General features: G+C 35.0%; 1 protein-coding gene across 2 annotated transcripts in view; it reads left to right on the forward strand.

Moving 5' to 3' along the window:
* Tusc1 (tumor suppressor candidate 1) overlaps positions 1–10,936 on the forward strand; it is a 289,528-nt gene extending 278,592 nt beyond the window's left edge. For both annotated transcript variants that reach the window (XR_015440047.1, XM_087183823.1), the window contains one exon: positions 1,928–10,936. The gene's annotated coding sequence lies outside the window, so the exon portion shown is untranslated. The remainder of the gene's footprint in view (positions 1–1,927) is intronic.
* The last annotated feature ends 12,443 nt before the right edge of the window (positions 10,937–23,379 follow it).

Raw genomic sequence — 23,379 nt, forward strand, 5'->3', positions numbered from 1 at the left:
TTTGTTAGTTTGGTTGTCTCTTCTTTTTTACTGTTGATTCTTTATTGGGAGGCCCTTAGCTCATTCATCTTTATACTGTCATTACCTGACACTTGATGGGTGGGTTCTCAATGACTATTGACTGGAACTGGTAAAATGAACAGAGAAGTCAGATTTATCAATCAAAATCTAACAAAGTACATGATAGGGCTATGTTATGGGAAAGGGATCTATAATCAGTAAATTCAGACATAACTATAGAACATAACAGCATAAGTATATAATGACAATTTTTATTGTAAATTAAATATGGCTTTGGGAATTGTAGAGTATAAAGCATATTCACTTTAGTGAAAGTGAGATCCATTTAAAAAATATTATGGTATAGTAGGAAACACAGGGAAACTTTCAAGTCAAATATTCTTTTGCTCAAATCCCTTTTTTTCCCTCATTCTAACTCTCTGGACTTGGGATAATCATTTACAATCTAGGAGCCTCAGGTTCTTCATCTGGAAAATGAGAGTGATTTCTACCTCATTTTAAATATTAGGATTAAATGAGTTCACTATGTAGAAAATGATTCATGCAAAATAACTTCTCATTTGTTTCCCCACTGATTATCTCCCAACCCTGAATTTTTAGGCCAAAAGTCATTCACTGTAGATGTATTTTCTCTAAAAACTGACAACATTCAGTAGTAGTACTTGTAGTAAGTGTAGTGTTACATTCTTCAGTGAGGAACTCTAAAGAGATTAAAAATTAATCTCAATATTCATCTTAAACTTGGTAATGGCTTTCTAATTTTTAAGGATTTTGATTTGGATCATACATTTGCATTTTTCATTAAAATTGTCTATTGGAGCCATACCTTTTAAATAGATTTTTAAAATGACAACTAAATATTATATATATTTATGGTATGAAACATGATGTTTTCATATATATATATATATATATGTATACACATTATGAAGTGATTGAATCAAACTAACATATTAATTACCTCTCATATTTATCAATTGTTTTGTGGTTAGACTATTGTGTAAGCACTTTTCAAGTATGGAATATATTGTTAACTACAATCACCTCATCATACAACAGATTGCTTCACTTACTTCCTCACATTCCTCGCATCTAAATGAAATTTTCTAACCTTTGACTGGCATCTCCCAACTCCTTTCCCCCACCCATAGCTCCCAGTATTTCTACTTTCTACTTCTATGAGTTTGACTTCTTGTATTCCACATGTAAGTGAGAGCTCATGTTATTTGTCTCACTGCCTGGCTTATTTCAGTTAATGCCATTTTTGTATTTTTCTCTGTTTCTGTCATGAAATTTTCCAGGGTTACAGGATGAGATCTCTGGAAAACAGCCTGCAAAGGCTAACAGGCAGTGGAAGGGCAGAGTGTTACACTAATCACTGTAATCCCAATTGGAATTTATGGTTCAAGCATCTTTATTGACTGAAAATGGTAGAAATGTTATTACACAACTGCTTGGTGTTGCTTTTGTGTTAATTTCTACAAGACTTTTCTTTTTAAAAGTGGTCTCTTTAAATAGATAATTACCACAGTAGATAGGAAAGAAGAGAGGCCAGAAATTTCATTATTCTTTAAAATAACATAAAACTGGTTTGAATGGTGAGTAACCTATACTTATATCTAGTAAGTAGCAAAGGGTCAGGAATAAAATAATAGGTAGGAGTTAAATAAATAGAAATGTATTTCCTAGAGTGATTTACAGGCTTGAAGGACAAATGAATTCAACCACTCAAATAGTACTTTTATAGTTTAAAAAATGTATGTCTTACAGTTTACAATCCTTTTTATAAACATATAAATATATGATAAAAATAAGAATTTCTTTCCAATACCAATGTCCACAAAGCATTTCAAATACAACCTGTATGAAGCTAAGCATAATTTGTACATGTCTGTTTCTTTTCTAGGAATGTCTTCATGCTGTGCATAGAATATTCGGGTCCCTCCAGAACTCTTACATTGATATCTTTACATCACAACAATGGAGCCCTCATGAATAGGCTTAGTGCTTTTCTACTTCTATGAGTTTGTCCCCATTCTACCACATAAGTTTACAGCAAGAAGAAAGTCATCAGAGAGAAAACTCATCTTCAACAGACATCAAATTTTCTATTTTAGTCCTAGTCTCCAAAACTGTGAGAAATGAATTTCTGTTGTTTATAAGCCCTTCGGTTTATGATATTTTGTCATAGTACACCTTAGGGGCAAAAACATTATCTAATTTAGTCACATAAAATCAGTTTCCAAGTCAGAAATACCAGATCAGGTGTGACTATTTATCATACCACAGATCCAACTGTTCACCAAGTCTAGCTGATTTCCTTTTAAAGCATCTTTGTACTTCTGCTACCACCTCTGTTGAGATGGGGCATGTAGTATCTCTCGACCAGCAGCACTTTTTTTTCTTCTTCAGCAATAGATACCTATTTATTTGAGATTGTTATGTGGTTGTATTTTACTGATTGCTTAGCTTCTCATGAAAACCTGTGTGTATGTCCTAGCCTCTTTGACAAGTAAGTAAAATCAAATTCTTGAAGCTAAATTATTGACTAGTAAGATACAACTAGAAATGATATGAGTAATTTGGGAATGTGTTCTTAAGAAGGACATGATGTGCTTTTCTCATATTATTTCTTTTTTTTTGACCATTTAGAGTATAGATGTGAAGGATGGAAATAGAATAATCATTTTGAATCATAACTTCATTGCCCAAAGTTGAGAATGATAAAGCAATGATATAGAAAAAACATTTACACCCTTGTCAACTGAGAAACTATTTTGATAACCCTAAATTGATAATATCCATATTTCCTTTTATTTAAAATATGTTATGTTGAGTCTTATCATTTGCAGTTGAGTAAAATCATAAAAATCATAACCTGTTAACTGCTTTCTTTCCTGACTTTATTTCTCTGTAGAAGAAATGGTGCTGTAGACCATCCTTTCCGAAACATAAGCATCATCATGATGTTCTTGTATTTAACACCTACCACTTACAGAAAAGTCAGAATTATTACCAAAGTTGTAAAGGTCCATCATATTTTAATATTCAGGTCCTTTGACATTCTAGCACACACTACAGCATGCCTATACCCTATCTTTTAGCTACCCCGAAATACTTGTTTCCTAAACATACTATGCTGCTCATTTCCACCACATCTTAAACTGTAGCAAGATGATCCTATGAAGATCTAAGTTAGAGTCTGTCATTCTTCAGTTTAGAAATCTCCAGTGATCCCTTCTCTCACTAAGAGTAAAAATCAAAGTACTCACAAAAGCCTTTACCTGAAGCCTTACTGATTTATGACTCCTTTATATCTCCTTCAGCTCTCCTGATTAGTCTGTTCTAGGTCTTCATTGCCATCTTTGGAATCTGTCATATGCTTCAACTTCAAGGACTTTTTAAGTTTTAAAGTTTTTTTTTTCACCTGGAATGCTGTTTCTTAGTTGTTTTTTTTTCTCAAATCAGTTTTTCAATGAGATTTTCTTTGGCCGTCCCATCTATAATTATGATCTCTTTTTCCTTGAACCAATTCAAACACTCTTTTTTTTAAATGCATAACTTTATTATCAAACACACATATACAAAAATTAAAATTATTCAAAGAAAACCAATGCAAGGGAAAAATCTATAACAATATTCAAATATAGTAGAGCTCATTCAAAACAAAACTGAAAAGTACTTAAACATTTTTCCATATAATTAAAAAAAATCATCTCAAGCATTAAGACATCAGAGGATGTGATTTGTTTTAGAAAGATTTTCAAAACTAATATTGAACAAATAGTGGTCTGGAAAAAAATTCTAATTGTCTAGTAGACTCCACATGGCCAGATTTTTCAAATTTAAATTTCAAAATCCATGTGACATGTGATAGAAATGTAATTTGAGAAATATGTTATTAGGCAATATCATCTGTGTGTATCACAAAGTACCACACAGAGTGCCAACTTCTAAGTGCAAACTGAAAAGGTATACATCAATCATCTGTGATGGCCCCTTGATATTATCCAAATACACTGTTAAACACGAGATACATGAGGCTACCACTGGCATAGCAGCACACTGTTTTACAGTAAACTCTTTTATATAAGTAGGATTATGCTCTAAACGATGAAAAGCACAGCATGTTATGATGAGTACCTAAAGCAGTAACAATCATTTACCACACTATCGTGTACTGTGTACTGTACATAGTCATATGTGCTTCTTCTGGAAACATACCCTTCTCTTTCTCCTTTGATCTCAGTGACTCTATCCTCCCAACCCACTTATGAGCTCCAGCCTAGTCTCTATCTACATCTTTTCCTAGAGTTTAAAACACAATCTATATATGGATTCTTTCCAAATTCCAGCCTGCAACTCTGATCTCTCACTTCCCCTCCTGCCACCCCTACCCCTTTGAGCCTTTTCTTCATATTTCAAAATTTCAATTCTTCATTTTAATCCTTAATTACACTTTCATTTTCTCACACTAAAGAAACTATTTAGTATTTATACGTGTGTCCTATTTATTTCACTTAAGAGGATGGCCTCAATATGCAACCATTCAGCTATAAATGTCTTTAGTTTCTCATTCTTTATGGCTGAGTAGTACTCCATTTTATAAAAAAAAACAAAACACACCTTCTTTATCCAGTCTCCAGCTGATGGGCACTTGGGCTGTTTCTAAGCTTTAGCTATTACAAACTGTGCTACTATAAACATGGGTGCACATATATCACTGTGGTTTGATTCTTTTAATTCTTTGGGGAAGATCCCCAGCAGGGAGATAGCTGGGTCAAATGGGGCCTCTAAGCCTTGTTCTTTGAGGTATCTCTGTACTGATTTCCACAGTGGTTGCACCAGTCTGCACTCCCACCAACAATGGAGAAGGGTTCCTTTTTCCCCACATCCCTGCCAGCATTTGTTATTGGATGAATTCTTTATAATATCCATTCTTTCTGGGGTGAGGTAGAATCTCAGTGTTGTTGTCATCTGCATCTCTCAAATAACCAGTGATGTTGAACATTTTTTCATATATTTATTTACTGCTTTCACTTCTTTGTCTGAGAAATGTCTGTTTATTTCTGATGCTCAAGTTTGAATTGGGTCTTTGAATTTGGGGGGTCTGATTTTTTTCAATTCTTTATATATTCTTGATAGTAGACCTTTATCTGAGGTACAGCTGCTAAAAATTTCTTCCCACATTGTAGGTTGGCTCTTAGCTCTGTTGGTAGTTTCTCTTACAGTGCAGAAGCTTTTTAATATGATGAGAGCTCAGTTGTTGATTCTTTGTGCTAGCTCCTGTGCTACTGAGGATTTGTTCATAAAGTCTTTTCCTATGCCAATGTCATCAAGAGCTCTAACTAACTTATCTTCCAGCAAATTTAGTGTTTCTGGCTTAATATTTAGATCTTTAATCCACTTCAACCTTAGTTTAGTGCATGGTGATAAGTATGGGTCTAGTTTTGATCTTTGGCAGGTTGAAATCCAGTTTTTCCAACACTATTTATTAAATAGGTTATGTTTCCTCCAATGAGGGTGGTTGGCTCCTTTGTCAAAGATGAGGTTTCTGAGTATGTCTGGAGTTGTTTCTACATCTTCTAATCTATTCCATTGATCCTCAGGTGTGTTTCTTTGCCAGTACCATGCTGGTTTTTTTCACAGTAGCTTTGTAGTATAGTTTCAAGTTGGGAATTATGATACCCCCAGCCATGTCTCTGTTGCCTAGAATTCCTTTTGCTATTCTAGGTTTCTTCTGCTTCCAAATGAATTTTTGGATTGTTTTCTCTAGTTCTGTGAAGTATATTGTTGGAATTTCAATCAGCATTGCATTAAATCTATACTGTAGTTTTGGAAGTATGGCCATTTTCACTATATTGGTTCTTCCTACCCAGGAACAAGGGATGTCTTTCCATTTGCTTACATCCTCCTCGATCTCCTTCTTCAGAGTGCTGTAGTTTCAGTATAGAGGTCTTTTGCTTCCTTTGTTAGGTTGATTCCTAGATATTTCATTTTTTTAGATGCTATTGTAAAAGGAATTATTTTCTGAATTTCTCTCTCAATTGTCTCTGCTATTTGCCTATAAGAAGGCTATTGTTCTTTGAGTGTTAACCTTGTATCCAGCTACTCTACTGAATCTGTCAATTAGGTCTAGAAGACTTTTGACCGAAATTTTTTGGGTCTTCTACATAAAGTATCATATCATCAGCAAATAATGACAGTTCACTTTCTTCCTTTCTTATCTTTATTCCTTTTATTTCTTTCTCTTTTCTAATTGCTATGTCTAATCTTTCCAGAACAATATTCAACAGGAGTGATGATGGTGGGAATCCTTGTCTTGTTCCTGATTTTAGCATGAAAGTTTTCAGGTTTTGACTATTTAGTATGATGTTGGCTGTTGGTTTTTCATAGATAGCCTTAATCAGGTTGAGATAAAGACCTTCTATTCCAATTTTCTGTAGTGTTTTTATCATGAATGGCTTTTGTCAAATGCCTTTTCTGTATCTCTTGAGATTATCATATGGTTTTTGTCCTTGGCTTTGTAATTATAGTGTATTGCATTCATTAATTTACAGATGTTGAAACATTCTTGCATCCCTGGGATAAATCTGACATGGTCAGGGTGTATAATCTTCTTGATGACACTCTGTATTCTGTTTGTCAGTATCTTGTTGAGGATTTTTGCATCTATGTTCATTAGGGAGATTGGTCTGTAGTTCTCTTTTTGGGTTGGGTCTTTCTCTGGTTTTGGAATCAAAGTAACACTTGCTTCCGGGAATGAATTTGGAAGCCTTGTTTCCCTTTCAATTTCCTTGATGAGATTAAAGAGTAATGGCATTAGTTCTTCTCTAAATGTCTTGTAGAATTCTGCAGTGAAGCCATCAGGACCTGGGCTTTTCTTTGTTGGTAAAATTTTTATTACATTTTCAATTTCACTCATTGTTATTGGGGCATTTAGAATTTCTATATCTTCTTCATTTAACTTTGTCAATTTGTATGTATCTAGGAATCTGTCCATTTCTTTTGTGTTTTCTAATTTATCAGAGTACAGGTTCTCAAAGTATTTTTGATGATCCTCTGGATTTCTGTTAGATCTGTTGTGGCTTCACCTTTTTCTTTCTTAATTGCATGTATTTGAGCCTTTTTGTTCCTTTTTTTGATAAGATTGGCTAAAGGTTATTGATTTTATTTTTTTTTTTCAAAAACCCAACTCTTTGATTCATTGATTTTTTGTATCACTCTCTTAGTCTCCATTTCATTGATTTCTGCTTGGATCTTTATAATTTTCTTTCTTGTACGAGCTTTGGGTTTGTTATGCTCTTCTTTTTCTAGGAGCTTGAGGTTCTGCATTAGGTTATTTAACTGAGTTCTCTCTGTTTTCCTAATATGGGCACTCACTGTTATGAATTTCCTGCATAGAACTTCTTTCATTATGTCCCATAGTTTCCTGTATGTTGTACTAGCATTATCATTTACTAGTAGAAACTGACTAATTTCTTCTTTAATTTACTCTGTAACCCATTGTTTTTTGAGGTCAATGTTATTCAATTTCCATGTGTTTGGGGGTGTTTTGCAATTTCTTATGTTATTGGTCTCGAATTGTATTGCACTATGGCCTGATAATATATAGGGGATAACTTCAGTTCTTTTACATTTACTTAGATATGTCCTATGAACTAGCATGTGACCTATTTTGGAGAATGACCCACGTGCAGCTGAAAAGAATGTGTATTCTGATTTTGTGGGGTGGAACACTCTCTAAACATCTATTAAGTCCATTTGTTCAATAGCTTGGTTCAGTTTTAGAATTTCATTGTTAATTTTTTTTCTAGATGATCCATCTATTTGTGATAGAGTGGTGTTGAGGTCTCCTGCTACAATTGTGTTGTGTTTATTTGGTTTTTCATGTCTATTAATATTTGTTTTGTATAGTTAGGGACATTCATATTTGGTGCATATATATTTAGGATTGTCATCTTTTCCTCTTGGATTGTTCCCTTCACATGGATGTAGTGACCATCATTGTCTCTCTTAATTAGTTTTGGTTTGAAATCTACTTTGTCTGCAAATAAGATTGCTACGTTTTTTTTTGTATGGGTTCCTGTGGCATGGAGAACTGTTTTCCATCCTTTTACTTTCAGTCTATGGATTTCCTTTTGAGTTAGGTGTGTTTCTTGTATACAGCATATTGCTGGGTCTTGCTTCTTAATCCATTCTGTTATTCTACTTCTTTTGATTGGTGAATTGAGGCCATTAACATTGATAGTTATAATTGACAGATATTGACTCATCCTAGTCATGATGTTTTACTGTGGTTGGCTCTTTTATTTCTTATTTTCCTCCCTTTCCCTTTAGAGTCTTACCTTTTCTGGTGGCTTCCCTCTGTTGGGCCTCATGGAGTTGTGACCTTCATTGTCTTTTTCTAGGATATTGTTTAGAATTGTTTGGAGTGCTGGTTTGGTGTTCATGACATTTCTCAGGTGTTCTTTGTTGTGAAAGTATCTAATTTTCTCATGGATTTTGAAAGATAATTTTGCAGGATACAACAGTCTAGGTTGGAAGTTTTTTTCCTTTTAGGGCTTGAAATACTTCACTCCAGGCTCTCTTTGATTTGAGGGTTTGTGTTGAGCAATCTGCCATGATTCTGATGGGCTTTCCTTTGTAGGTGATTTGTTTCTTTTCTCTAACTGCCTGTAGAATTTTGTTCTACTGTTGAGTTTCTGGGATCTTGACCATTATGTGTCCAGGTGTAGATTTTTTTTTGGTCATGACTAGTTGAAGTTCTATATGCCTCACTTATCTGTATGTCCAATTCTCTACCTCTGTCTGGGAAGTTTTCTACTATTACTTCTGTGAACAGTTTTTTACATCAATTGTACTTCCTTCTGTTTTTTTATGGACTCCTATCAGTCTTATGTTATTCTTCTTTGCATCATCTAGCAGCTGTTGGATTGATTTCTCATGGTCCCTTACTATCTTTAAGAAATTTCTGTTTTCATGGTCCTTAACTGCAGTCCTGTCTTCTATATCTGATTTTCTGTCTTCAGATTCTTTTAGTCTGCTCTGCATGCTTTCAATGGAGTTTTTAATCTCCTGAATATCTGTTTTATGAATTCCATTTCTTTCTTATGTTGGACAATCTTGGTTTCCATTTCTTTCTTATACTGGGCATTCATGGCTTCCAGCGTGTTTCTGATCTCATCTATTTTCTTATCTGTTTCTGCTCTGGAGCTTCTAATCATGTCTTTTACTCTGCTCACCATCTCTGTGTTTATCTGGGAGATTATTTCTTCTTTGAATTTTTCTAGAGCCTCATGCATTTGCTTTGTTACTACCTGTGCTATCAGTTCAGGGTGTCCAGGTGGTTGATTCGCAGACTTTTCCAACTCATTTCCCCCAGAATTTCCCTTTTGTTGTGTGGAAGCCTGCATTTGTGCCTTACTTAAATGTCTTCTCATTTTTGTTTTTGGTACTGTCCTTGGTTTAATTCCTGGGTTGATATTTCAAAATTGCTTAATGTAATTATATTTGTTGCTTGTGTTTAAAACCCTTGTGGAATGATTGCTTTTCAGAGATGTCTTCCAGATATAGCTTGTGTTTAGGTTTTGAGACTCTAATGACTCTGAGGCTATTTTATTTTCCTTATACCAGGAAGGAAAACTAAGTAGATAAATCACAACATGTTAGCCCAAGTGATACAATCAGCAATACTACAGCATCAAGTGTAGCTTAGAAAATGACAATTTGTAGTAGTTATTAATCTATCACATTTAACTATGTGAATTAAATCAAAACTGAGGACCAACCCAACATGTGTTTATAGTGAATAAACTCTTCAATATAGCATCTTTCCCCTTTGGGTGGGGAGTTAGAAAGAGTTGGGGAGGGAGAGGCAGGTAGAAAGATCAGGAAAGATTAGTGGTGAGGCCGGAAGATACAGGAAGATCACACAAACTCTAAGAAATTTTTAAAGGCAAGAGGAAAAGGCAGAATGAAAGTACAAAGGTGTGAACAGAATCACCTAACAGCAACAGGGAGGCTAGATACTGTATTTACTTTCCTTTAAAACTAATGATAATCAAGAGAAGGAAAAAGAGAAGAAAAATAAAGGAGAAATCCAAATTCAGTGCAGAAAGGAACAAATAGGGAGATGAAGAGCAATGTGGGACAGTGAGAGAATGAGAGTGAGAGAGAGAGAGAGAGAGAGAGAGAGAGAGAGAGAGAGAAAAGGTAAAAGAAAGAAAAGAATGAAAAGTGAAAATTTGAAAAGAGTAGAAATAGGTAAAAATTAAGAATTAAAAATAAGAGAAAATTTTTTTTTTCTTTTTTGCAAATAGCAAAAAATAAAAATGTTGGGCCTCCTTCAGGGTATGTCTCTGCTGTCACAGTCGGCAACATAGGCATCCGTGTGTATATACAAGTCAATGAGTCTCAGCAAGCCAGCAGCAGACCTGTGAGATTCAGGCAGATTTCTGGCTGCTAGTCCCAAGTTGAGCTCCCTGTCCTCCTGTAGGGTTGAACTCTGCTAAGTTCTACTGCAGGTTCCAGTTGCCCTGCCCCTGAAGATAGTTCAGGTTTCAATGGAAGGTGATGATCCCAGGTGATGATCCCTCCAACTTACCAAGTACAGTGGTCTGGTGTGCCTTTATTGTAGAGATTCTCTTTACTTTTCCTCTGAGCTTCAGTTTTCATAGAGAAGCCTAAGAAGCCCTCTTTCTGTTACTAACTTCTGCTCTATCTTGTGGCACTCAGGACAAGGACCTTTATGAGCCCCTGTGCCTCTGCACTGTGGAACCAGATAGCAGAAGAGCTGGGAGGCCAGAGGTGGTGGTGGGAGAGTGGGACTGGGCCTTGCAGGTGTCCGCACAGCTAACTGGAGCGCTGGATGGGGCGGGGCTCCAAGCTGGGCCCAGGACCTCACTGTGGCGTGGGCGGGGCCCGGGACGGCACGGGGGGGGGGGGGGCTTCCCGCTGCTTGGCTCCCCCGCTTGGGCTGGCTCTAATATTTGCTTTGTATAGTTGAGTGCATTCATATTTGGTGCATATATATTTAGGATTTTCATCTCTTCCTCTTGGATTGTTTCCTTCACAAGGATGTAGTGACCATCTTTGTCTCTCTTAATTAGTTTTGGTTTGAAATCTACTTTGTCTGCAAATAAAATTGCTACCCCTGCTTTTTTCTGGGTTCCTGTCCTGTGAGAACTGTTTTCCATCCTTTTACTTTCAGTCTATAGATTTCTTTTTGAGTTAGGTGTGTTTTTTGTATACAGCATATTGTTGTATTTTGCTTCTTAATCCATTCTGTCAGTCTATTTCTTTTGATTGGTTAATTGAGACCATTAACGTTTACAGTTATAATTGATAGATATTGATTTATACTTGTCATGATGTTTTAGTGTTGTTGGCTCTTTTATTTCTTATTTTTTTCTCCCTTTCCCTTTAGTTTCTTACTTTTTCTGGTGGCTTCCCTCTGTTGGGCCTCATGGAGTTGTGACCTTCATTGTCTTTTTCTAGGATATTGTTTAGAATTGTTTGGAGTGCTGGTTTGGTGTTCATGACATTTCTCAGGTGTTCTTTGTTGTGAAAGTATCTAATTTTCTCATGGATTTTGAAAGATAATTTTGTAGGATACAACAGTAGATTGGAAGTTATTTTCTTTTATGGCTTGAAATACTTCACTCCAGGCTCTCTTTGATTTGAGGGTTTGTGTTGAGCAATCTGCCATGATTCTGATGGGCTTTCCTTTGTAGGTGATTCTTTTCTCTAACTGCCTGTAGGACTTTGTTCTTCTGTTGGGTTTCTGGGATCTTGACTATTATATGTCTAGGCGTAACATTCTTTATTTCACTTTTTTATTTTTCTCAGCATGTGCCACTTTATTATACCATGTAATTTATTTTACTTGTTTTATGCTTAACGCTACTGAATGTAATATTTATTATGAAAAGTTTTTGTCTCTTTTCAGTGTTTCTTTGTCAGAGCCTAGAAAAATATTTGCCACATGGAAAGTACTCAACAAATATGTATTAATATTGGCTAACTTTTCTCATATTTATGATAAATTCTTGCCATGAATACCAAATGATAACTCTATGAAGATTTACATGACAATATCTTTCCCAATAAAAATATATGCTTCCATAACAAATGATATATATTTTTTTGCAAAAGTTTTATTATTCTTATTTTGCAAGTAAAATTCAAAATAATATACAGTAGAATTTGTAATGAGGTTCTTAATATATTCCCCAGTAGAACTCTAAGAGGATAATAATCATTTTTTCATGATGACCTCATATTCTGGCTCTGTATATGTTGGAGGTAATATTCATGGAGAGTCTTTTTTGTTAGTTCACTGTTGCTACTGCTTCTCTAAGCCATTAAATGTGCATTCCACATTTGAAATTGTGCATGAAATGGTACAAATTCATATTGTCTAGTGTTTTTTTAATGTTCTGTCTGATGTGAGAACAATATGATAGAATTTTGATGATTTGAAGGTACTAAACATCTTCATTAACATCTATCTCAATGTTTTGTCTCTCTTTATCTCATTATTTTTATATAATATCTTATATCCATTATACCTACATATAATAATGTGTGTTCCTGTTTGTGCCCTTATAGCATAAACTCTTTGAGATCAAAATGTTTATTTTCTGAGTATCTATACTAAATATCAGCAAATGTTAGGTTATTTAGGACCTTGTTAGCTATAAGTGACAGAGCATAGGTGCAAATTGACTTAGCCAAGAAAAGGTGTTGGACTCCATAGGTATAATGTTCTCTACCTAAGTGAGACAACCCAATATCTGTAACTGCTATAGTAGTTGTAGTATAACAGCCAGGAGCGGTTAATATGATTCTTTGTCCTTGATCTCTATGAAAGTGAGCTAGATATGTTCTTAAATGGAGAAATGAACATATAAGTAGTAAATAAAACCTCCCTTTCCCAGAAAGCAAAATAAATCCATACCTTCATTCTGGTAAACTTAAATCACACTATTATCCATGGAAAAGAGGGATGCCATACACTGCTAGATCAGGGTATTTCTACAGGTGGGAATGACATAAAAACCTGAAAGGATTGATGTTCATGAAAGGAACAATGATGAATGTTGGAACAATAAAGACTAATTAAGCAATCAACAGTGTTCAATAAGCATATAAAGGAATTCAGTTCTATTTGTTGGATGAATGCTCACTGAACACTATTTGCTCTCAAAAGCTTGTAAATATTCAATTTAAGAGCTTGTAGAAATTTAGCAAACAAATAATACTGGTATTGTATACCAGCACCTTTCAAAATGATATTTAATTTTCTTACAAATATGTCCAGTTATTATCCTTCTGAAATTAACATATATTATTTAAATATTATGCTAAATTTATGTGATTATTTTTACTTAGAACCTAACACATTCCATCTCCAAATTAACACTTAACCTAAAACATTTATAATTTACCTTATCCTTTTGTAGAAAAGCAAACAATAAAATCTATTTGAAAGTACTGTCTGTCCCTAACCCTTTTATGCATTCTAAACAGTGCCCCTCAGGACAAGGAATGCCTCATATTTGAGTCATCATAAAGAATATAATACCACTGTTGTTTGTTTCTAGTAGCAAATCTTTGGTCCTCTCACAAAAAATCTATTTGGTCCTTGCAATGCCTCAACCATAAAATAGCATTGAAGATTCCACTCCCTGCTCTAGCTAACTTCCTTTTTTAAAAGCTATCTTTAAATAAACTCAGGCATAGTCTACCATCTGACTTCTATCCAGAACCTTTAATATGTTTCAACTTCTCCAAGTCTACATCATTACATGGTTGTTGCTGCCTTACCTCATCCATGTGAACATCTCAAGTTAATCTTAAATTCTACATAATCTCATGCTCTATGGACTTCTTGAGGATCCCTTGTCTTTATTCACCTGAAGAATATATCTTTGAGCTTAATTTTTTTGGCATTGAATCCATTGTTTTCTGTCACATTTAGCATTTTAAAAACTTGAGGTTCTTAAATAAAATAATCTTGTAAATACAAAGGAGATTAAAAACAAAGATTTTTCTTTACATGAATATAAAAATAACTCCAAGTTACCTATTAAAAAGAGTACTTAAGGAATATTATACCCAAAAAATCATTATTTCTAAGACTCCATATCATTCAATATTAGAACCTAGATCAGAACAATAAAAAAAGTATTTGAGACAAAAATGCTTAGGTTTTGTGACTCCTATCCTATAGATGACCTCATGAGTTATTTAACTTCAGGATTTCTTTTATTCTTACGTGAATTGCAAATACCTCTATTTATTGAATTTCTAATGATTAGAAACAAGTCTTTTGGAATACAAAAACAGTGCCTGAACTGGGCACAGTGCCACAGGCTTATAATCCCAGCACTGGGGAGACAGAGGCAAGATGATTGCTTTGAATTTAAAGCCAACCCCAGTTATGTAATGAGTTCAAGGCCAGCCTGAACTATATAGTGAAACCCTGTCTGAAAAACACCAAAATACCAAGCAAACAAAAAAAGACAGTGATCAACCATTACAAAGGAGCCTAGGATTTCAGCCTAAAGCTGTGAATACAATAGCTTTAATAATTAAATAGCTCCATCCACTTGGAAATAGTGATGTAAATATCAACTATTTATTGCTTTTGCTCTATATGCTAGGTAGACATTGTGCTGTGATTTTTTTGTACACAGTACCTTGTCTAGGAATCCCTGAGTCAACTCTCATCATCATTTCATAAAGAAGAAAGAGAGATTTCAGAAGCCAAGTGACTACTGAGCTCCAGCAAGTAGCTGATGTTTGGTTGGGAAACAGGAAAGTGCAGTTTCTTAATTACTGTACCTTAGTGTCACAATTCAGAAAAGAGAAAGTAAAATCTCCCAAACAATAACTAAGTGGGTTAAGATGTTTGGACAAGCAACCAAACCAGGTGAAATTTCCTATGTTATTTATTTTGTGTAACCTGTGGTTATTCCTTTTTTCTTTGAAATTCCTATATGTTCTCCAAAGATAAATTTTATAATTGAAAGTAAGCTCTTTTATCTCAGGGAAAATATAAAGATAAAATGAAAATTATTTGCTCCCCTAACCAAATTTTCTAAATTGAATGTTTTTGTTCAGCTTGCCTGTTAGTTCTGTGTGTGCATGTGTGCACACACACACGTGTTTTGATTTGATACAAAAACATGTGTGTTAGGAAGGGTAGGATGGCATGTCAGGAATAATCCAGGGTGCTTGTTTCTAGTGGAGCTAGGCTTGTTCAAAAGAAGTTATGGACAAATAAAGGAGGCAAAAAGGAAACTAAGTAAAATTATATAAGATGCACAAAGGAATATAGCTAGACAAAAACAGTACCAAACAAATACTATGTATTCATAGGTGGAATAAAGATCTTCTTTTCTCTTTCTTCCCTCTCCTAACACTGCTAATATGCAATGAATTTCTGTTCAAATTCGACATTGTTGGAAGAAACAAATGGTATCTTCATATTTGCTGTTTATTCTTATTTTTGCATTAAAATAGCACATATTCCTTGAATGTCTTTTATTTTAAACTTCCTGGAATTAAGACTAAAGGTTGACATTTACAGCTATAAGTGATCCAAGTGCTACATTAGCATCTATTTATTAAAGATGATCTTTCATGTACAGTACAGCTAGGACATTTAGCCTAATTTACTATACTAACATTTCCAATTTGGCTCTGAGTAGGGAGTTGTGCCAACAATAATCTGTCCTATGGTGAAATAGTGCCTAATCAGTATTTATGAATAGGGTTTTAGAAGTCACTAAAGAGTACAGGAAGAGATTTTACCTTCTTAAAGCACAAATATTGCTGAGCTCTGGGAATCTGTACAGCACATTAGGATGGAATAGTTTTCCTTTTTTAAAAAACTGCGTTAAAAATGTGTAATGTAATCCTGTCAGTAATTTAAATGGAGTGTACCTCTTTCTTTCAGACATTAATGCTATTTGTTAAACTTTATAATTACTATGCAAATGAAGTGCTGTACTTAAAAAATGGCAGTGCCAAGAGTACAACAGAGAAAAACAGTTTGAAATTCAAACTAATATAAAATAACCTTCAAGCTTTGTGGAACTCAAACATTGTATTTTTTTCTTCCTTTGAATGCAGCATTTGGGTGAAAGCAATGAGGACTTGCCTTTGTTCTTAATACATTGATAGCATAAAGCTTAGAGCCAGAGATTTGAAAGCTTCTAAGACACATTGGCTCCCTGATCTTCACAACAGGTGGCTGGTATTTTTATCCCTCTTTTAGAGATGAAGAAATTGAGTCCCAGAGATGCTTAACTCATTTGCTAGGGGTCAGTTAAACAAGTCAGTGCCAGCTAGGCAAGGAGCTGAGGGTTCCTGAACTCAAGTCTGCTGTGAGAATCCCCAGACAGCAATCACTTGAAGGGAACTGAATTCATGGCTCAAATTATGATTTTAGAATATTAAACACTGACTGAACCAGCACAGTCTAGTTTTATTTCATGACAGGTAGACATTTTGGAAGGAAATGAATAAGTTTGATTTCCTGAGAATTATTCGCCTGACAGGCAAGTGTCTGTGAACTGTTAAGCACTTCATATGTGAAGATAACAAGCATAATGAAAAAACCAGCAATTGTACACTTTCCTGTATGCCAAGGACCTAGTGCTGTGCCTCACAGCAGAGACACTCAAAAATATTTGTTGAACCAAGGATTGAGTGAATACATGGCAATTTTTCCTTTAAGGAACTTTCCGCACACAGAGCCTCTTTCTTCTTTAGTCACTTTTCTTACCTTTACTTCTCAGGTCTGTAAAATACACAATTGAGCAACAAGAAGAGTTTTTCCTTCTTTGAATTCTTATTGTTCTAGGCACTCTTCTTACACTTGAACTTGTCAACATGATTATTTTCTAGATCTTATGTTTACAAGTTTGATTTCCATTTAAAATAATATTATAATGTTGAAGGATCTCTTAAGTTGGTCTTTTGATAGGATGTATTATCCTCTTTGTATCACACAATTTGCATTGTAAAAGAAAACCTAAAAATTCTTAAGTCAAAAGAAAAATACCAAACAAGCTCACATGTTTATCTGATATTTATCAGGGACAGTGGAGAGCTGGTAATGACCAGATGTTTTGAGTTTTGGGGAAAGATAATGATAGTCTATATGATAGAACTTGAGTTGTCAGAGTCTTGATATCCCAGTACCACTTGAGACCAGAATGTGAATATGTTATGTGGGCTTACCCAATCAGCCTCCCTACTCCACCTCAGCTTTGAGTTAGAAAGCTGCAGGGAAAGAAACAGAGGCACTGAAGAATCCATATTGGTGGAAGGCTTTAGTCAGAGGCAGTTCCCTGAGTTTCTAGGGCAGCAATGGCCATGGACAAAGGGCATGTCTCATGCCAGTGGAGATGGTGGGTGGGGATGCAAGTTGTGTCCTCAAGTGTTATTGGTGGCAGCAACAACAGTTGATAGTGATATACTTATAAACATAGTTCTGTGACATAATTGCAACTATGGTTTTTGGGAACTGTTCCTGTTCCTGTTGTTTTTCTATGTTTTAATCTGCAGTCTTCTGAATGATGCTTAGAATTATGTATTATTCTTTCATTTTTGAGAGTCAGTTGCAGTGTCTTGCAATTATGAATCTGTGCACCATATTAAGGCCACTAGGGCAGAGAGGTCAAGGCAGGATTATTATGTTTTGATTACTCTTCGGAAAATATGACATATTAGTACATTTGCAAAAGACTTTGAAGCCTGTTTCAGAATCTTGGCTTCTCTAATTCATCAGTAGTATGATCTTATGAGGAAAATTAATAATTCTAGTCTTTTCACAAGTACATACTGAAATAACATTATCTATCTTGTTGTTGTGTTGTAAAGACTGAGGAAAACGTGTAACGTGGTTTAGCTGATAAAGAATTCTTTTTATCCTTAACCACTTACCAGTCCAAGTATTTAAATGCAAGATGACCGAAAATTCCATATTTCTGGTTAACTTTTATAAGATAATATAACAGTAAATACAAAATGACAACTTTATCAAATTTATTCGCCACAAGAATCTACTGGTTGAAATGACAGCTGCCCCAGCAATGCTGGGTAAGTAAACAAATGCATTACCTGAGTGAGGCTCAGGGTAAACTGTCAAGTGATTAATAGTGACCTGTACCCTCTCATTTACTATGGTGTAGACTGTAAGAGAAGGTAAGACAAAATGAGTACCTAGAAATGGAAATAAAAACTAACTGCATGTGCTTTTACTGAGGCAAGAAGAAACCAAGTTTATACAAATGGGACATGGGGTTACCAGAGGTTTATTGCTCTAAGGCATGTCCAACCCGGGTCTCTCAGGCTGGGGAGCCCTGGAAACAGAAATGCAACCCCACAAGGTTGAAAACTTTTAACATTTTTAAGCAATTTTAATGATATTTTCATTAATCCTTTGTGCACTTTCAAGTCTAGACTGTGTAGGCAACATCAGAATGATGCATAGGGGAAGGTGTAGTGCAACACTAACTCCAACCTTGTCCCTGCCACACTATCATATGGAAACCTGCTTCTATCAGTGGTCACTTTCTCATTGCTGGGGCTCAATACCCAACCCCAAAAAAATAAAGAAAGAAAAGTTTATTTTGGCTCACAATTTTTTATAGGTTTCAGTCCATAGCCAGCTGGCTCCAGAGCAGAAGCTGCATGACAGAAGGGCCTGCTGTGGGGGAAAGCTGCTCACATCATGGCAGCCAGGAAGCAGAGAGCAAGGGGAAAAGCCAGAGGAAAATTGACCCTTCCAGGCCACATCCCAGTGACCCACCACCTCTGATGATCTGACCCCATCTCCTAATTGCAGGTTCGCTCCGTCCACTCCCGTGATTCAGTCACCTTCCTCAAGTCCTGCCTTTGCACATTTAGATATAAACCATAACAAGTAGACAATTCTGCGTTACTCAGTGGGGCCCAAGCAAGCCAAAACCTTGGTCACCCATGCTCTAGACATACTATTGAACAACAAAATATCCAGAGGAGGTCTTACTTGCGATATGCTTTAGTTCAACTCAGGAATATTCTTTTAGTTGTTTAAAGAAACAAATTAGAAAAAAAAAGTGAAAAAAAGGGCAGTGAATTTAGCTCAGTGGTTCCACCGGCTGCCTCACAAGTTCCTGAGTTCGATCCCCAGTACCAAAAAAACAAACAAAGAAACAAATTAGAATGCCAATATTTGCTGGTTTGATTAGGGAACTTTGAATTCTTAAAGGATACCTAATTAAAAAACAGTAACAGGTAAATGACCCTCGGCTGTTGGTTCATTTCTATTGTTGTTTTAATGGCATGACTGTGGCTCTCCTGAGGTGGGATAGAAAGTTGTTTTGTTGTTTTCTTTGTGGTCCCAGCTATATTGTCTTCCCATAGTACAAGGAATTGTGGACATCTTAGGAATTGTCTAGTGTCTAAGGTTGTACATCAGTAGGAAAATCATTAACTCTTCAGGGCCTTACTCTTTCCACAGCTAAAAAGGGCACTGGGCTTTCCCTCCAGACTTCTTTGGAGAATTAAATGAGAATATGGTTGCAAAGTTCTGAGTACACTTGGTTCTCTCTTTAAAATAGCTGCACTCACAGGGTAAAATGCCCCTCTACATTCAGTCCAATAAAATGCATATTCATAGAGATCGGGTCACATTATTTCTGCACGACAAGTTTCTGCAGGGACGTGGTTTTGCCAAATCTACCAGCTGTCTTCACATCTATCAGTTCCCATGAGGTTTCTGCATATTTTCCCTGCCCTTTTAGTGGGTCCCCAGAGGCAGACCCCCTCAGGGAGGTATCAGGATGTAGGTGGATGCTCCATTAATTTTCTTGTTGGCATTTTACAGCCAGTGGTGTGGATGACCCAGGGGCAGTCAGGAAGGGAGACAGCTAGAAAGAGCCTGAAGGCCTCTGTAGAATAGTTTCGATAACAGAACACAGTGAATGACAAATCTTAAACATTCTTGTGAGGTACAGAAAAAGTTTTCAGTGAAAATAGCAGTATTGGCTGAGTCCAGGAAATGGAAAAAAGTAAACACAAAAGAGCAAAAGAAAAAACACCAGACAACATCATGTTCCTTCTTTTCTTTTCATCATAAAATCCTAACTTAACATTTTGAAATTTTAAAACTATATTACATTATAGGGTGCTTAAGAAGTATAATAAATAAATATAAGTGCTCTACTCCAACACATTGTTCATTTTAATTTTGTGTCTCTGTAGTATCATTAATGGAAAATATAGTTTGTATATTGTTAAATAGGGCTCATTTTTGCTTCTTAAAACACTGTGTGAGTTTTACTAGTACCACATACATTTCATTAGTATTACTATTTATAAATGAAGTAGATTTATATTATTTAAATAACCAAATACCAATAATTGGAAAATTTGATTGCTTTCATCTCTTTTATTATAAACAATTCTTCAAAGAATATCTTTTCAATGACTGTGGTATATTCTATCTTTTGGAAATCCAAAGGTCAGACTATTTTAATTTATAGTGAATATAACACGAATAGATTATATTTTTTCTATGTTCAGTTTGAACGTAAGATTTTTTAAAAACAAAAAAACTTACAAGTTTCCCAAATGCTCTTAGAAGGTAAAGAGATAGCAAATATATAATATGTCTTGTACAAATGAGAGTGTACAATAGAGAATATTTAAATGATTTGCTTGAAGTGACCATGCAGGGTAATGTTCCAAGGACTACACTAAGTGTCCATTAGTTTCAGATCATATCACTTGCCTTGACCCAAATGACAGTTTTGCAAATAGCTTAATTTCACTGTTCACAAGTCATTCACTGGATGCTCCTTGTGATCCCATCATGCACTGAAAAATCTAAAACTTAATGTGATGCTTATTCTAGAAATACTCTTATAGGATCATTGGGACAGAAAAATTCAACACTTTATCCTTGGATCCATAAAGTATGAACTAATAAACAAAAAGTCTAGAAAAATTAGTTCCAAAATGATTATTTAGCAGCTCATATTTGATTAGCCAGCTCATGCTTGTTTTGACTACAAAGTAACATTTGTCTTCTTGTCAATGCATTAATTTAAATTTACAAAAATGAGAAAAGCCATTTGGAAATTGATAAGAAAGTGTTTTCATTTGGAATGCTTTCAATTTGATCAATATCACTGAGATCATTTAAAAACTGTAACTGCTTCAGTCAACATCTTATTTTTTATTATCTGATAGAGACAGGCACATTATTACAGATTTTAGTCCTTTGTGACCTGCAGGAAATTCTCTTCCTGTTTATGATTCAGTTTCCTCCAAAAACTTGCTGCTGAAGATATTTAAGCATGAGAAAAACATTCCTTGTTAAGATATGGGGCTTCTCTTTACAGAACTTTCTCTGACTTATACAAACACATTTCTTGTCTCAGAAAGGTAGAATCTTTCAACTGGACATGATTTGTTCCTGTGAACCCTTGCTAAGTAATTTATTGTCATTTCAAATTGTGGGTGATTTTTTTATTAATTTATAGATACAATTTTAATGAGCCCTTCTGGAATACGTAATTTTATTCTATTTAGGCTTATAATATTGAGTACTCAATTCTTGAAGAGTTTTTACTTCAGGATAATATGGAATTTACTAGGTAAATGATGATTAAGAAAATTGGGTGTAATATTCTTTCTGGTGGTTTAAAGGAATGATATCTTAATCAAATCATTACCTGTTCTTTTATTTTCCCAAATATCACTGGTAGCAAAAATATTTAAACATATTTTATCAAATTTTCTCCCTTTTATTGACATAAAAAATGCCCAGGAATGTTTAGTGGTAGGTAAAGTATCTTTTGTGGCAGGCTCTTCTGTTGCTCTTGATATGGTGGCCTGGGAAATGGTCACCAAAGAAATTGACATCCCAGAACCTAAAAACATGTCATCTTCCATGGGAAAAGGGATCTTTAAAGGTAACTTTTAAGAATTTAAAATAATGTTAAGGTTTCCTGAATTCTATAGTAGATCTTCATTGGTTACTGTTCTCTAGAGGGACAGAATTAATAGAAATTTATTATGCAGATGTACAGGAACAAAGATAGGAGACTCCACCTCTAGGCACTAGACAGCCAAAGTGTCCAATAGCTGCTTCATCCTAAAACATAGAAGCTACAGGAAAAAAAAAATAAGGATCAAGGATGAGAGTCTGAGAGGCCTGCAAGCTGCATGCAGAGTTGCTGGTATAAGACTGCACTGAAAGGCTGGAGAAACTGGATTGTGATATCCATAGGTGATAGCAGTAGTAAAGGACACCTGCTGAAGCAGAATGGAGTTTTGAAAACACAGGTTTACATCCTCTTTTCCCTTTCATTATATCTAAGCTACAAGCCTGTTAGATGGGGCCAACCACAATCAGGGTGGATCTTTCCTATTTCAATTTGCTAGGCTATATGCCAATCATCTTTGAAACTATGCCACAGACACACACAGAAGTATGCCTTATTAATTTTCTAGGCATTTGTTAATCAAATCTCTTCGACAATCATGATTAATGGACAAAGGGCCCAATGTTCATGTGTCCCTAAAAGAGAGAGGAAGGAGGATCAAAAGAAGAGAAACAATTCAACAAAGGAAGCACAGGTTAAAGTTTGTTATAACTGTAATTACAATTTCTATACTTTAGATCATTGTTTACCAAATTTTCATAGTGGTATGTTACTGTGTAGGACTGCTTGCTGCAAATACAGATTTCTTAGTAATATCATAAGCTGAAAAATTAAGAGTCTTCAAAAGAAAGGCCAGGGAAGCTGTATATTTAATATGTCCAATTAATTCCCATAATCAAGGAATTTTAGGACGAAATGTTCTCATGCTGAGTTTATCCTTTCCTGCACACACACACACACACACACACACACACACACACATTTTTGCTAGGTAAAAATGTAAATAATGTTATGTTGCTTGTTAAATATTACTTATTGTCATGTTAGTAACATACCTGTAAAATAAATATCAATTCTCAATTTATAGATTTGGAAACCAAGATTGAGATTAGAGACTTGTCAAAATTTATATAGAGAATCAAGTGCTAAGAAATGATACAGGAAACACATTCTAATTTCCAAAGCTTTTTTATTAGATAATGATCCTTTCCAAATACTTATTTTTTTAGGAAATGTGATTAGCCTTTTAATGTTATGATGAGGCACAGTGGTTTCTCTCTTAATTCAGAATTTATTTATTTTAGAAAGGGGTCTCAAATTATAATATGCTGTTTATTTTTGGGTTTTGGTCACCAGCACATGGTTTTGCATAAGAACAACACATGCCACAAGAATGAATGGAACA

Source organism: Heterocephalus glaber, unplaced genomic scaffold (assembly GCF_053883595.1).
Source record: "Heterocephalus glaber isolate CG9 unplaced genomic scaffold, H.glaber_assembly_v1.0 deba00001481, whole genome shotgun sequence".
In the NCBI taxonomy this organism is placed as follows: domain Eukaryota; kingdom Metazoa; phylum Chordata; class Mammalia; order Rodentia; family Bathyergidae; genus Heterocephalus; species Heterocephalus glaber.